Source organism: Triturus cristatus, chromosome 5_2, assembly GCF_964204655.1.
Source record: "Triturus cristatus chromosome 5_2, aTriCri1.1, whole genome shotgun sequence".
Taxonomy (NCBI): domain Eukaryota; kingdom Metazoa; phylum Chordata; class Amphibia; order Caudata; family Salamandridae; genus Triturus; species Triturus cristatus.
This window is the reverse complement of record NC_140588.1, coordinates 534,412,872-534,429,572: the sequence shown is the minus strand read 5'-3', so window position 1 is coordinate 534,429,572 and position 16,701 is coordinate 534,412,872. Positions and strand designations below refer to the sequence as shown.

Below are 16,701 nucleotides of genomic sequence, written 5' to 3'. Positions count from 1 at the left end.
TGTTTGACGGGCTCTCAGCACCATGTACTCTTAAATGGCAGCACTGCACTTACAGTGCTCCGGAATGGACCTGGGCACTGTAGGGGCACAGGGCTCCTGCGCCTACACCACTGGCATAAGGCACCCAGCTAGAGGGGTGGCTGATGTATGCCATGGCAGTGTAGGTGATGGGCATGGCACACAGGGATGTGTGTCATGTCGACTTTGTTTTTGTCTTGCACCCAAACACTCAGCCTGCAAAGGCAGTGTGTGTAAGGGTACAGGGCCACTAAGGGTGGCACAAGGAGTTCTGCAGCCCTTAGAGGCCATCCCTGGTAACAAGGCCCTGGGTACCTAGGGTACCATTTACCAGTGGCTGACATGTGGCCAGGGTTTGCCAATTTGGGTTTGGTTTGTTTTAGGGAAGGAACATAGGCCCTGGGCACCTGATTGGCAGGATTCCAGGGCACACTCAATCAAAGTACATTCAGCAATTCGGCAAAAAGTGGGGGCATACCATGCAAGAAAGATGGCACTTTCTCACAATGACTCACTGCAGTATAAGCCAGATAGAGGGTCCAGGGCAGGCCCAGATGGAATTGGTCAGTTGCAGGAAAGGCCTCTGCATATTTTTGTGTCTCTGTAGCTTAAACAGGAGTCATATAAACCTGGAAGTCACTTCTGGGGTTTTGGGTTCATCGCAAGCAGGTGCAGTCTTCCTTCATGTTCTTCAGACAGCTGGGCAGTCCTCCTCCCGATTATTCACAGGTCGAGGAGTGTAATTAGAGGGGAATTGAGGATACCAATTTATGCCCAGTGTCAGCCTGCGGCTGTTGGAAACTTTTCACCATTCCTTTACCAATGGGTTAAAGATCACCAGAGGTGACCCTACCCAAGTATGCAGCACTTCCTGTGTGTTTTTCTTTAAAATTTCTCTGAGTGCCCTCTTCTACCAAAATCCAACATGGCAGAACATATCTTCCCCTGGTCATAGAGTCCTGTGCCCACCGATTGGCTATTATAATGGGCAAATCCTCCGTTGTGGTCACTCCAAACCATTTCTGGGGCACCTCCACCCTCCCAATGGGTTTAGAGACAAGCTGACTAGAAGACAAAGGGAGGCAGGCCTAGGTGTGAGCTACAACTGCCAGTGACGTGGTTGGCACTATTTGAAGCTCAGGAAGGGGTTTGGCACAAACCCCCAGGCCATCCTGCTCAAAGAAGAAAAACATCTTTCCACACACAAGCCTTTTGTTTACTGTCTGGGAGCAATATCTAACACCACAGGAAAACCATGAACAGTCAGGTGACACATTAGGCATATTTAGCTTAAGCAGAGAAAAGACAACTTTCTAAAAGCGTCATTTCAAAAACGGTAATACAAAAACTGACTTCACCATTCAGTTGAATTTTAAATTACTATTAAAATGAGTCCTTGAATCAAGTGTCCTAGCTGCTCTCAAACTGAATTTGAGCATTATAAATAGTTATAATGTAACCCAGTGTTTTCCTATGAGAGGGCCAGCCATGTCACAGCATACCGAAAAACTGCTTTGTAGGTTTTTTCACTAAATCACAACGAGAGGGCCAGAGGAGATTTTAAGACCCGCAGGAGTTGACTCCCCTAGTATATTATCTAAACCACAACAAAAACTCCTGGGTCTCCAGCAAATTAAACAGAAAAAAGGCAGAGAAAAGACCTAGTAGTGGTGGAGTATCCCTTTAAAAGGGCGGTTACCCTCACTCACCAAAGGCGGCATGCTTCATCATAAGGTAACCTCCTCACACCGTGACGCTTAGTCACGGTGCAGGCTACAGCCTCCTCTCTTAGAGAGAGAAGCTCAGGGATGTTTTTTTAAGAGGTATAGTAATTACCTTAGATGAGCTATGGGTGAAGAGCCGTGCAGAGCAAAATCAGGAGAAAACTGTGGTGATTAAAACTAGCTACAAGGTACGCAAGGATTGTTACTTACCCTGTAAGCATCTATTCTCGGCATGTAGTGCTGTAGATTCACATGCTTTGCATAAGTCCGCCGTCTAGTGTTGGGCTCAGATGATTACAAGTTGTTTTTGTTCCAAGAAGTTTTCTTTGAGTCACAAGGCTGTGCGACTCCTCTTCTGGGGACTACTGCGCATGGGTATCAATACCATCTACAGATTCTTTTGCTGTGGGTAGGTGAGAACGTAATAATGCTGTATATGTGAGCACTGAGATGTCCACGCGTTAGTATGAAATAAAGTGTATGAACTGCAACCTACCCAAGAATGTTTGGGGAGGAGGGATGGTGCATGTGAATCTACAGCACTACATGCCAAGAACAGATACTTACAGGGTATCATAATCCGTTTGAGGCACGTGTGCTGTAAATACACATGCTTTGCATAGACTGTAAAGCACTCCCTCTCCCTAGGCAGTGGCTAACTTGTGGAAGTTGCAGTGGTCTGCAAAATAGTTTTTAGTACTGCCAGACCAACATTTCCTGGTTGCTGACCAAATACATCTACACAATGTTTTGTAAAGGTGGGTGGAGTAGACCATGTTGCTGCTTTGAAAATATCAGCAATAGGAATGTTACCCAAAAAAGCCATAGAAGCTCCAATTTTTCTAGTGGAGCGTGCTTGTGGTGGAACTGCTAAAAGTTGCTTAGCTTTTGCATAGCATGTCTGGATGCATTTAGCTATCCATCTTGAAATGCCAGATTTTGAAATTGTTTTCCTAAACGAGGAGGTGCAAAGGCAACAAACAATTGTTTCGTTTTTCTAAATGATTTAGTCCTCTCGATGTAATACATCAATGCTCTTTTTACATCTAAAGTGTGTAATCCCTTTCTGCAACTGTATCTGGTTGTGGGGAAAAAACAGGTACATCAATGGATTGATTAATATGGAAATTAGAAACAACTTTTGGTAGGAATTTAAGGTTAGTTCTAATCACTACCCTATTCCTATGTAGTTGAAAGAAAGGCTCTCCTAGAGTATATGCCTGAATTTAACTCACTCTTCTAAGAGAATTAATAGCGATTAAAAAGGAAAGGTTCCATTAAAGATACTGCATTTGACAAGAATGTAATGGTTCGAAAGAAGAGCTCATTATCTAGTTAGGACAATGTTTATGTTGCATGCTGGGAAAGGTGGAAGTCGAGGAGGAATGATTCGTTCAAGTCTCTCTATAAAAGCTTTTACAACAGGAATTTTAAACACTGATATGTGTTGTCTATTTTGGAGATATGCTGCAATACTGCAAAATGTAATCTTATATAAGTATATGCTAATCCTGCAGTTTTAAATGCAATAGGTATAAAGTAAGTGTTTGTACCTTTGCCTGAAGAGGGTTAACGTTTTGTTTGTGACAGAACATAACAAAAAAGTTTCCATTTTGCTACATAACTGCCTTGTAGTTTTTTTACGAGCCTCTTTAAGAATGTTCATTCATAGGGGAGGAGCTTAGCGCTTGACCGAGATGGCCGCGTGAGCTTTGAGCTCCCGCTACCCTCGCGCCCTCCGGCACTCATCCTGTCCTAAATCCTGATTTTCATGCACGGAATCCTGCAGATGAGTCATAGCTGGGGCGATTGACGTTGTCCGGGCCAAGATCGCCCACCGGGGACCGAAGTTGTGCACGGCGGAAGATTGCGGCCTACCTCCGAAGGATGCCAGGGGCTTGCGTTGGCAGGATGCCCGGCCACTAATTGAACAACAGCGGCCTTGGGAGGGGTGAACTGACGGACGGATGCCGTGGCACTTTCACTTTCGCTTTCTCGCCCTTTGTTTGCTCCGGGTTGGGAGTGCGTCATACAGATCCTCTGTTGTCTGGAAGACCTCCACCCGGTCCTGACTGGCTGTTGAAGACCTAGTCGTACCTGTCTCCTCTACCTGAGTGAGGGACGTCCTCTTGCGACTGACCGTCCTGCTGTCCGAGATGTCGACCAAATCGGAGGCAGACAGGTCGAAGTCTAAGACTACCAGGCGGGGAGGCTATATCCAATCCAACAATATGGATCGCTATGCCCAGCAGAAGGAGTCGCCTGGTGGATCGGGACAGTCGCTGGAAGCACAGAAGGCCGATTCATCCCCAGCCTCGGAGTTATCATTGCAGGATATCAAGGGGGCGATAGATGGGATGCAATCTTTGATTGGGCGACAGTTCGAGACCCTGGCGCACAAGGTGGACATGATTTTGGTCGATGTCAACTTGATTCGCGCGGACCTGGGGAAAACCAATGAACGGGTCAAGTCCCTGGACCTCAAGACTACTGGCCTCGCGGACGATGTCTCGGAACTCCAGGCTGAGGTCCGCAAGCTACGAACCGCGAATGACCTCTCCGCTCGCCGGCTCGAGGACTTTGAAGGTCGGGCCCGGCGCAATAATGTGCGCATTATTGGGGTCCCAGAAACTTCGGAGGAGCTCTCCGTGGACCTCCTCGTCGAGGACCTGGTGGTGAATCATCTTGCGCCGAAGGGCCTCGGCAAGTTTTTCGCGGTGGAGCGGGCTCACCGAGTGCCTGGCGGACGGCCTAAGGTGGGAGCCCCCCCGCGGCCGATTGTCGCCCGGATCTTCCACTTTCGAGATCGGGACGCTATCCTGCAAGCATCGAGGGTGACAGGCCCGGTGCCTTTTCAAAATGCCTCTGTGAGCTTTTACCCTGATTTCACCCAGATGGTGCAGAAACAAAGGCAAAGTTTCCTGGGGGTGAAGCGGCGGCTTAGGGATATGGACCTGAAGTATGCCATGCTTTTTCCCGCTAAGCTGCGTGTGGTATATGAGGATCGGACTTTCTTCTTCGAATCGCCGGACATGGCAGGGGACTGGCTGGATGCACTCCCTCGGAGACAGCCCGGCCGGGACAGCGTGGATGGGGTGGAAGGCGACCGGGATGGACAGAAGTGATACCCTGGGTGCTGGCCTGTTTCGATTCAGCCCTGGACAGTGACTCGCACCTTATTGCAGTAATGGGAGGGCGGCGGGAGGAAGATAGGGGCTCTTTCCTCCCTTGGGGTGCTTTTTGTAGATTTGTTTTTGGTAGGGCGACAGGCACACTGCAAGTTGGGGGGGCTTTGTAAGCTGACGCAGGGGTGCAGGGTGGGGGGGGGTTTCAGGATGTTGGGGTTGTTGTTTTTTCTTGCAAGGCGTAGCAATGACTGTCAGAATTGTCCGATTGTGGTTCTATGGGGGGGGGGGGGGGGAGGTCTCTTTGTGTTTAGGGATGGGGGATAGGGGCTTAAACGTACTCAGCTGGAATGTTAATGGCTTAGGGGACCGTATAAAACGGGGGATAGTCCTGCAATTTTTGAAACGGACCTTGCCAGACGTGGTCCTCTTGCAGGAGACCCACCTTATAGGGAATATGTGTTATGCGCTTAACAGAAAGGGCTATAAATTCATTGCTCACTCGGGGTTTTCCTCGGGCTCCAGGGGTGCGGGCATACTTGTCAGAGCTTTCCTACCATTTGAGGTTGACTCCACCATTGCTGATGATAGGGGGCGCTTTGTGGCCGTGTCGGGGAGGTGGGAGGGCAGAACGTTGGTTTTGGTTTCTGTTTATGTTCCTCCTGCCTTGCAGGCCTCCACGTTTGCTGATCTGGGCAAGGCCTTGTTGGAACTCCCCGAAGGGATGCTGGTGGTGGGAGGGGACTTCAATGCGGTTGGTTCTGGAATGCTAGATAGGCACCCGCCCAGAGACACCGGGGGGGCTCAGAAGTGGCTTCCCGACTTTATTGATACTTTTGGCTTGGTAGATTGTTGGAGGCTGCGGCACCCCACTCAGCGACAATACACCTTCCACTCCGGGGCCCACGTGAGTCTCTCCCGGATTGATTATTTGCTCACTTTGGCGTCACACGCCTCTTTGGTAACTGAGGTTAGGCACATGGCACGGGGCATATCAGATCATTCACCGGTGTGGGCACGTCTGGACATGGGCCGGGTGGCGGGGGGCAGGGTGGCTCCCGTTAACCCCTGGTACTTTCGGGACCCCAAGTTGCGCAGCGCGTTGCTGAAGACAGTTGACCACTACTTTCGAGAAAACCAGGGCTCAGTTGACTCCGCGGTGTCCTTGTGGGAGGCTTCTAAGGCTGTACTGAGAGGAGAAGCCTTGTCCCTGGTAGTGGCCGCCAAGCGGCGGAGAGATGCCGAGGTGATACAAGTGGAGGACGAGATAGCGGCTTTAGAGTTGGCCTTGGAAGGGGATGTTGAGACGTCCACGCTGCACAATTTGAGCCTGAAGCAATTGGAGAATAGGGATCTGGTGACAAATGCCGCCAAGACCCTTCACAGGGAGCAGCAGGGGCGGTTGTATGATGTTGGAGATAAGGCCGGGAAATTGCTGGCATGGCTGGACAAAAAGGAGCGTGTTAATCGTGTGGTGCCGGAGTTGTTGACGAATGGGGGAGAGGTTGTCACTGATCCCGACGGTATAGTCCGGTGTTTCTCAGACTATTTTCGTACGGTATACGCCTCGGTCTCGGATAGATCGACTGAGGTCTCATGTGATCTTCTGCGTGACATCGCTCTGCCCTGCCTTTCCGCCATTGATAGGGAGGACCTCGATGGTGATATCACTGTAGACTAAGTGGCAGGTGCTATCCGTGCGTTGCGCTCCGGCAAGGCTTCGGGCCCAAATGGTCTGCCGGTAGAGCTGTACAAGCTTTGTCCGGATAAGTTTGCTCCTCACTTGACCGCTATGTTCGTGGAGGCGCGGAGGAACGGGTTTCTTCCGCTCGATCAACGGCTGGCGACGATTGTGGTAATACATAAAGACGGAAAGCCCCGGGATAGGTGTGGCTCCTATCGGCCGATCTCGCTCCTCAACGTCGAGCCGAAAATCCTTGCCAAGATTCTCGCGAACCGCCTGGTCCGGGTACTTGGCGACTTGATCCACCCGGATCAGTCGGGCTTTATCCCGCACCGTAACACTGCACTAAACCGTAGACGCCTCCACGGAGTGATTGCCAGGACGGGTACGATACGAGAGCCGGCTATTGTGGCGTCCCTTGACGCCACGATGGCCTTTGACACGGTAGAGTGGGCATACTTGTGGGCGGTGCTGGCCAAATTCGGCTTCGGGCCTGGATTCGTGGGGTGGGTGAGGCTGCTCTATGAGGGGCCTCTTGCAAGCGTCGTGGTGAACGGGCGGGCTTCGGCACCTTTCGAGCTCGGGAGAGGCACCCGGCAGGGTTGCCCCCTGTCGCCGTTGCTGTTTGCCCTTGCTCTTGAGCCGTTGGCGGCGTGGATACGGTGGCACTCGGATATACGTGGGCTTCGCTGGTCGCCTGACCACGAAGACCGTATTTCACTCTACGCTGATGACATTCTGTTATATCTTGCCTCGCCTAAGAAATCTCTGATAGTGGTTTGTGACGTCTTGACATCTTTCGGTAGAAACTCGGGTCTAGTCATTAATTGGGGGAAGTCACACTTGTACGTCCTGTGTGGGGATGTCCCACCTGTTCCGCGTAACTGTTCGATCCAGATAGCCCAGCAGGGCTTTTTGTATTTGGGGATCTATATTTCCACCGACCCCATCTTGCGCTACGAGAAGAACTTGCTCCCTCCCTTGGTGCATCTGCGGCGGGATGTGGCGGGCTGGCGGCGATTGCCGCTCTCCCTCCTTGGCCGCGCTGCACTGTTTAAAATGATGTCCCTTCCCCGTTTCCTCTATGCCCTGCAGAATACTCTTGACCTGGTTCCGGCCAGCTATTTCCGTGAGATCGAAAGCCACCAGCGCGCGCTCTTATGGGACGGGCGTCCGCGTATCGCAGTCGCTAAGTTGACGCTTCCGTGGTACGACGGTGGTATCGCGCTTCCAGACATTCGACGTTATTACTGGGCCACCCAGTTGAGCGCGATTAACCATGGTGTCTATGGTCCGGCGCTCAGCCCTGGCTTCGCCATGGATCGCTGGTTGCTCCGTGGGGGTAATTACCACAGAGCGTTGTATTCGAAATCGTCGGACCTCACCCTCACGGGGCCCACCAGAGTGGCCGTCCATGTGTGGAAGGTGGCGACGGACTCGCTGGGCTGGAGGGGTAAGCTTACCCTTGCCACCCCTCTGTTCGACTCCGAGATTCTGGGGAAGCTTTGGCGCACAAAAGGGTTCGAGAAATGGGATTTGATCGGCATATCCAGGGTTGGAGACCTTTTGGTTAAGGGTAAGATAAAGTCGTTCGAGGAGCTGCAGAAGGAATACGAGCTGGGGAGCACGGAGTTCTTCCGATATGCACAAGTGCGCCACGTCCTCCCCGTTGGAGGATCGGATCCTGGATGGTCACATGCCAGAGAGCACGATTTCGCTCATTTATAAGAAGCTTATCAATGTTCGGGCGGATCTTCTCCTAGGGTTGCGCGCCCAATGGATAAGGGACGGCCTTGAGCTAGATGATGAGGATTGCCAGTTCGCAGTTTCTTCTCCCAAAGAGGTCGCTATCCCCGCGCGCCTGCGTCTGGTGCAGCTAAAAATACTCCATAGGGTCTACGTGACGGGGCCCAGGTTGGTTCACATGGGTTTTTCTGAGGAGGGCCTATGTAAGAGAGGCTGTGGTATGGTGGGTACCTTCCTCCATATTATTTGGGAATGCGGTGCGATTATGGAGTTCTGGAGGCAAGTCCATGAGGTGATGGGGGAGGTGACAGGAATTGTTATGCAGCCTGAGGCGCGATGTTGTCTCCTGAATGTCTGGAGTCCTACTGACCACAACGCGGCACAGACTCAGTGGGTGACCCTGGGGAACATGGTAGCCAAGCGCGATATCGCTCGGCTGTGGGGCTCCGATAGGCCGCCCACATTGACAGCGTGGATGGAAAACATGGACTGGAGCATGTTTAGGGAGAAGACAGTGTATTGTGCTCGGGGGCGCCCTCGGAAATGGCATGCTGTGTGGGGGCCATGGAACCAGTACAGAGGGGACATATGCCTGCCCCCCGACCCGGATCCGCATGAGGAGCAACTTTCCCCTTAGTCCTTTTCCGGCTTTGACTTTCCCGCTGATATGTGATTGTTTCTAGAGTCTCTGCCTTTCCCTCCTTTCCCTTACTATAGATCTGTGCCTGTTGGACGTGATGGGGCTCGTCCCCCCTGATGGGAACCTCTCTTGGTGTTTACAGTACCTTTCGCCTTGCTTGTGTTTAGGGTTGTATTTATGTTTATGCAAAATAGAACCTTTGGCTCTCCTGTCAGTGTTATGTGGACGCAAGCATGTGTTGAACCTCTCAAGCTGCCGTACCTCCGGGATGTCGGCTGAATAGCTGTGTCACTGATATAAAATAAAGGTTTAAAAAAAAAAAAAAAAAAGAATGTTCATTCATTCCTGAGGTAAATTAAAAGTATCCAAATTCTAAGATTTCAGGAGCCAAATTGCAAGATCCGTTGCTTTGGGATTGGGATGTCTTAGTGTTCTGTGGTTCTGTGTGAGAAGGTCCGGGTTCAGGTGAAGCTTCTCGTGTGGGGCTGAAGACAGTTCCAGGAGTGTTGAAAACCAGGAGTGTGGAAAACCATGGTTGTCGAGCCCATGTTGGAGCTATGAGTATCATGGTGAGACACGTCTGTCTGAGTTTCCTAACCACTAATGGAAGTAGCGGGAGAGGTAGAAAGGTGTATGCAAATATCCCTGACCAGTTCATTCATAGAGCATTGCCTTTGGATTGATGGTGTGGGTACCTGCTTCTGAAGTGTGGGTATATTGCGGGTTTTTTTGTTGCAAAGAGATCTATCTCTGGATATCCCCACTTGTGAAAGTATGGTTGAAGAACATTGGGGCAAATCTCCCATTCGTGGAATTGTTGCGTTCTGCTTCGAAAGTCAACAATTTGATTTCCTGTCCCTGGGACATGTTCTGCTAAGAGACAAATGTTGTGATGTATTGCCAATCTCCATATTTTCTGTGTTACCCGAGTTAACTGAAGTGCGCCCCCCCCCTGTTTTTGTCAATAATACATTGTTGTCATATTATCTGTTCCAATTAGGAAAACTTTGTGTTGCAGGCGACGTAGGAAGGCTTCGATTGCTAGATGAACAACGTGTAGTTCTAGGTGATTGATATGGAGATTCTTGTATTAGGAATCGCATATTCCCTGAATAGAGAAGTTGTGAAGATGTGCACCCCAACCTGTTAGGGAAGCATCTGTTGTGAGTATTATCTGGGGAAATTGGCCCTTTGCTTCCATTTTGTGGTTTCCACCATTGCAGAGAGTGATTTGTGCGGCTGTCTACCAACACTAGATCATGATGGTGATCGAGTTCACTGTTGAGAGAGGCATTGTTGTAGATGTCCATATTTATTCAGGCATGTGGTACTATGTGAATACAGGATGCCATCATGTCTAGAAGTCTGAGAAATGTTTTTGCAGGAAGTTGATTTCCTATGTGAAACTGTTCAATTAATGTTACTATGTTGTGAACCCTGTCTGTGTTTGGGTATGCTTGTGCTGATTATGTGTTCAGGGTAGCACCAAGGTACGGCTGAGGTTTGGCTGGTTGTAGATGAGATTTTTGTAGATTGATGGTAAACCCTAGTTGATACAGCAAATCTAGGGTTTTTTGAGTGTTTTGGTTGCAAAGAATGTAGTTGTTTGCTTTGAGTAACCATTAATCTAGATATAGGAAAACAAGAATATTTTGTCTGCGTAGATGTGCAGCTACTACTGCTAGCTAGACACTTTGTGAAAACTTGTGGTTTTGTGGTAATACAGAAAGGAAGAACTTTGAACTAATGTTTTTCTTGAAATGGAAATCGGAGGCATTTCCTGTGTGCAGGGTGAATCGGTATGTGGAAATAGGCATCCTTTAGATCTAAAGCCGCCATAAAATCTCCTTTTTGTAATAATGGAATGATCCCTTCTAGATTGACCATATGGAAGTGTTCTGATATGATGTAATGATTTAATTGTATGAGATCGAGAACGGGTCATAGGGACCCATCTATTTTTGGGTATAAGGAAGTATAGTGAATATACTCCTGTTCCTTAAAATTGTGGATGAGTTATTTCTATAGCTCCTTTTTGTAACAGAGCTGAGATCTCTTTTTGCAGAAAGGTTTGATGCTGTACAGGTAGTTTTTGTTTGCAAGGTGGAATATTCGGAGGAGGAGTTATGAGCTCCAGACAATAACCATGTTGGATAATATCAAAGAGCCATTGGTCTGTTGTGATTAATTTACAATTGTTGAGAAACTGTTGAAGACGACCCACAACTGGGGTTAGATGGTCTAGAGGCATAGTAAGGAAGTCATTGTTTGTTATTGGCATTTGAGGAACGGGTGTGGTTTCCTATGCCCCTTCCTTTAAAATTCTTTCTCTCTAAGAACCTCTGTAGAAAGTTCTAGGTGTAGAGGTTTGTCCCTGATTTTTGTATTGTGACCCAGAGATATCTGTGGTGGCAGTTTTGGCACCTTGTTTGTATTTGGGCCTACGAAAAGAACCACAGTAGGTATTAGTTTGTAGGGCTCCCAAAGATTTTGTTCCCTCGGTGTCCTTCATCTTTTCAAGGGCTGTCTACTTGCGGGCCGAAAAGATGTTCAACGGGAGATTTAATATGGCCTGCTGTAATTCAGGTTTAAATCCTGACACCCTTAACCATGCATGCCTACGTAATAGGATACTGGTGTTAATTCCCCTAGCAGCAGTGTCAGCTGCATCTAGTGCACACTTAATAGAATTGTTAGTAATAAGTTACCTTCATTAATTATTTCTTGACCTCTCTTTTTGTGCTCCTCTGGGAGATGTTGAAGGAGCCCTTTTATTTCGTCCCAGTTGGCCCAGCCATACCTTGCTAATAAAGCTTGGCTATAGGCTATACACCAATGATTAGCAGCTTGTGCCGCAACTCTTTTACCAAAGGCATCTGTGAGCATGGAGTCTTTCTCTGGGGGCGGTGCATCTCCATTTTCTTGGGAGTATGCTCTTTTCCTGGCATTTGACACTACCAAAGAGTCTGGGGTGAGTTGGCCTTTAATACAAATGGGGTCTGATGGTGCTGCCTTGCAGTTTTTGTTAATGTGTGGAGTAATTATCCTTGCTTTGACTGGGTCTGTAAAAGAAAATCGTCAGAATGAATTGTTATACCTTTGAGTAACGGTAAGTATTGAGCCAGTCTCTATGCAGTAGACAAAGTCTTGAATAGAAAATCAAGATCAGTATCTACTTGAGGCTCAATAGCATAAATATCCCAAGGATGCCGTGGTTGTGTATCATCTGGGATATCGTGATCCGTCCCTATTGTAGACTGAGGGGCTATGTTACCTGCCTCAGATAAATGTGGTGAGTGTGGTGGTGGAGTAGGTGGAGGATGAGGGGTTTGTGGTAGTGGTAAAGTGGGAGCATCCTTCCTCTTCTTCTTTACAGGTTGAACAGGAATGTCCAATGCCTCTTCAAAACTCAACTGCTTGTGAAAAAGTGTGTTGTTTTGGTGGCAGTATTGTAATTTTCTTAGTTCCAGTCTAAATGTGCAGTGTCTTTTATTTCGGATCGAGCTTTAGTTGAAATTGCTCGAGAATTGGCTCTGGAGAAGGTTTTGGAAAAGCATTTCGGTGGTGGGAGCTTTGATTTTGAAAAAGGAATGTTCGGTTCTGAAATTTATAGTCTTTGTTCCGGTGCTGAGACCGAAGATCGAGATGTTATGGCCTTTGATATCGAAGAGGTGGAAGCCCCTGCTGTAGGCCGAACTTTCGGAGCCATATTTTCGGTGCGTGCCATGGCTTACGTGCAGTGGTAGACCGTGAGCAGGTTTTTCAGTAGAAACAGACAGTTTGGGTTTAGGATCAGGGGCAGAGGTACTCACTGTCCGTTGCTTTTGTGCTGACTGTAGAACGTTCAAGTCATCTTCGGATTGGGACTCGGAATCATGGATGGAGAGTGATTCCTCTTGTGCCACTGAAGCTTCTCCCTTCCTCTTCTTGACGACCAAAGATGTCTGGAACATCATTCGCTTGCTTACGCTGCAATTCCTGTCGTCTTGCATGTCAATCCCAAAGGGTCTTATTGGACTGAAAGGATTTGCAGGCCTCACAGGCGTCTTCTCGAAACTCAGGCAAGAGGCATAAGTTAAAAACAGGATATTGGTCAGTATGTGGGTATTTTGAGTGGCACTTCGGACAGAAACGGAACAGTGTGTTCCATTAGCACATTATTCTCAGTAAGTGTAGAAATGGTGATGTCCTTGCCTGGCTGGGTGCGGCCCAAGGGCAGAGGAAGCGAGTCGAAGACCCTCTTTGAAAAGGTAGTGCGAGACGCAAAGTAGAACGTTATAGAAAATTACCATTGAATGGGAATAAACGACTCAAAGGAGTCTCGAACCGGAGCACAAGATTCTACATCCTAACCAGACGGTGGGAAAAAAATAATATCTGAAGATGGTGTTGATGACCATGGGCAGTATTCCCAAGAGGAGGATTCACACAGCCTTGTGACTCGAAGAACATTTCTTAGAACAAAAACAACTTGTAATCGTCTGAGCCCAACACTAGATGGCGGACTTATGCAAAACATGTGTATGTACAGCACACATGCCTCAAACATACCTTTATTGGTGCGCCCCCATGCCAGGATTAAAAACAAGATAAAGCAGGAAATAAGATATCACCAACTTCTGTATCAAGAGAAATGTTGGGTCGACATGTTTCAACCTAAAACCCTCACCAGAGGGCAGCGGCCTTCCTCAGGACCTATAGTTGTTGCTTCTGCTTACTATCATGCTCAAAATAAAGAAAGAAAATTACGCTTAGGTATATACAAAATCAGTGATCTTGTGAAGTCCACATGCCTCACCTTTTCCCTGGCGTGGTGCTCAGGGCACTCTTTCCTTGTGATATGTAGAGTGCCGTTTCTGGCCATGCCGGGAAGTGTTTTTTACTGCCATGACATGTAAAACTTTAAATATACATATCCTACTTTTAAGTACCAAGCACCTTGCCATATGGGCATTTAGGGCCTAACTTAGGGGTGACTTGTAAGTACTAAAAGAGAATGTTTATGCCTGGCAAAAGGTTTAAGCAGGTTGAAGTGGCAGTTTAAAACTGCGCACACTGTTCCCAAGGACAGGCCTGAAAACATGTTTTACAGTGCTACTTTAGTGGGTTGCACAATGAGTGCTGCAGCCCACTTGTAGCATTTAATGTAGAGGCCCTAGGTAAACGCAGTATAGTATACTGGGTACTTATAAGTAAATTAATTAGAGGTGGCAATTAAGAGTATGACAATTTTTCCATGTCTAAAGGGGAGAGGACACACACTTTTCCACTGGCTAGTGAGAGCAAATAGTGCACTGGCTAGTGGGAGCAAAGAGTGCAGAGTCCTATGGCAAACAAAAACAGGTTCTGTTACAGAAGGCAATAACCTGGGGGAATACCACGCAAAAGATGGTCATTTCCAACATTTACCATCCCTGAACAGACAATACCCTCTCAACTGAGGTTCGCACCTCAAAATGCAAAAAAGCAAAACAAAAAAACAATTAAACAATTAAACTGGAGAGCAAAGTGGCCAACAAATGTTACAACACCAAGATTGCCCACCTGATATTGTCTGATGTAGGAATGACAGTGGTGCCAGTCCACAAGGCAGTAACAGCATGACAAGGAAAGGTTATTCAACATTCTGTAGTCAATTTCCCTAAAACAATGTCTTCCAGTATATTACTGACTTATATAAGTATTCCAAGGCCAGATTTGGAAATTAAGAAGCAGCATACTGGATTATATGTAGATTAGTCATTGAAAGTGATGCTGCTTTGCAACAAAAAGCATTACCTGGTCTCCATCTGTATATTCTACACTAACCACTACAGTGCCAGAATCATTTACCATCATCAAAAGAGGGAATGTTTCAAGTGCAATAATCAAATCATAGGAAGAAAGAATATCTTAATTAAATGAAGTGGTGTACCTTCCTGTATATTCTCTACTAATGGCACTATACCAATCTATCAGAAGGTAACTATTTGCTGCATGCCATTTCCTGCTTCTTCCACCTTTCAACTTTCCATGTTGCCCTATTTAAATAGTCTGAACCTACTATTAGGTACATCGCAAATACTCTGGTAACACTGGAGGTGGGTTTCTACCTCCTGGTTACTTGATCCTGGAACCATGCTCCACCTCCTGGAATCCTGCTCCATCTTCTGGAAGTCTGCTTCATCTAGATCCAGTCCTTATTTAATCTGACCCAGGATTTGTGAGAGTCCGGTTGCTCGACAATTTCTTTCTTAGATTCTTTTGCTTGCCGGGAGGTTTTTGTATACCTCCATTTAGTGGCCCTTCAGATAGACACCTGCTGCTTCCTCATCACAAGTGAAAATGTTAAGCAACAGGAAGGAGTAACCCTTACATCTAGCAGTCTCGATAAGATCGTAAGTCTGTAGAGTCCCTCACTTGACACACTAGGACTAATCTAGGGAATACTTAGCTGACTAGTTACTCCAGTTCTAGCTGAAACTAGACTAACAGCTGTGCCCTTATCTGATAGTTACAATCCAGTGACTACAAATTGTAGAATATGTCCATTACTGGATGCCTGTTACCACATGCTGGGCATCCAGATCACCACACAGATATAAACCTTGTTGTGTAGGGTACATGATGTTTGGGTGCTATTTTTTGGGAAGTATTTATATGGGGAAAGGAGTGTCTTTTATTCTGGGAACAAACAGAAGCTGTGCTATTATCTTAAGAAGTTATGTTTTGCGGGCCAAAGCAGATATATATGCCTTCTATTCCTGTGGTATACATACTCCATAGTTGTCTTAACAGATTACAATACTAATACTTTTCTTCATACAACAGTTTTTGTACACATTTTTAATTCGACATAATGAATGCTGAATATATTTTAGGTATATATACCTTTTGTAAAGGTGAAGATCCCAGCATTGTGCAGACTACTCTGTCAACCTGGCTTTTCTTTACTTTTTTTGCTTACTCTGACTGCTTTCTCTTTTGGACATAATACTTTTAGAATTACTGAAGGTGTTCCATGTCTTTTGTTTTCTCCACTGGAATAGTTCTAGAGTTTGCTGGACTTTGGGTTGGGACAGGTATTGGAGAGGGTGGTAGTGTCGTTAATGTGTATCGCCACCTAAATAACAGAACATGGTCTACTGACCTGCCCCACATAAGTTACTGGTACCCCTACCACTCTCAGTGTAGCCAGGAGGTCCCTGGACTCCATGTAACATTTGAGACCTTTAGTACACAAGCCAAACTGCACCCCAGTTTTAGTGGTTTTAGATTAACATTACATTTTGAGTGTGGGCTTTTAGGTTAGGGGGCTAGCACCACATAGTTGTGGCAAGGACTCAATGAGCTACCTTCCGAGGGATGTCTAAGCTGTGGAAACTATGACAAAGGCACATAGTAATTTCTACATTGTGATGTTCTATCTGATTGCCAAATGCTACGGATTAGAGTTCTTTAGCACCCTAAATGTGTGAATCGGTGGACTCTCGGCCCAGATGGCGCTATGGCCTTCAGTTTTCTTTTTTGTTCACACTTAATACTAATTTCCCTCCTGTTTCATATTGTATTTTAATTTTCCTCCTGTTTTATATTGTGAGTGAGATTTCTCATAGGTTTACTCATGGTTCTCCAACGTCGGTCCTAGAGGGTGAGATCCATGCCGGATTTTTAGCTTATTAACATTTAAATAAAAGTAGTTATCTTAAAAATCTGGCATGGATCTGGCCCTCCAGGACCGACTAGGTTGATAGTGAGCTTAACTAAGTTTACTTGTGGTGTCAC

At 47.1% G+C, this 16,701-nt stretch overlaps 1 protein-coding gene across 38 annotated transcripts in view; it reads right to left on the bottom strand.

Moving 5' to 3' along the window:
* Positions 1–16,701, bottom strand: part of CLASP2 (cytoplasmic linker associated protein 2) — a 1,832,463-nt gene that overhangs the window by 204,847 nt on the left and 1,610,915 nt on the right. The gene's annotated exons all lie outside the window — the stretch shown is intronic.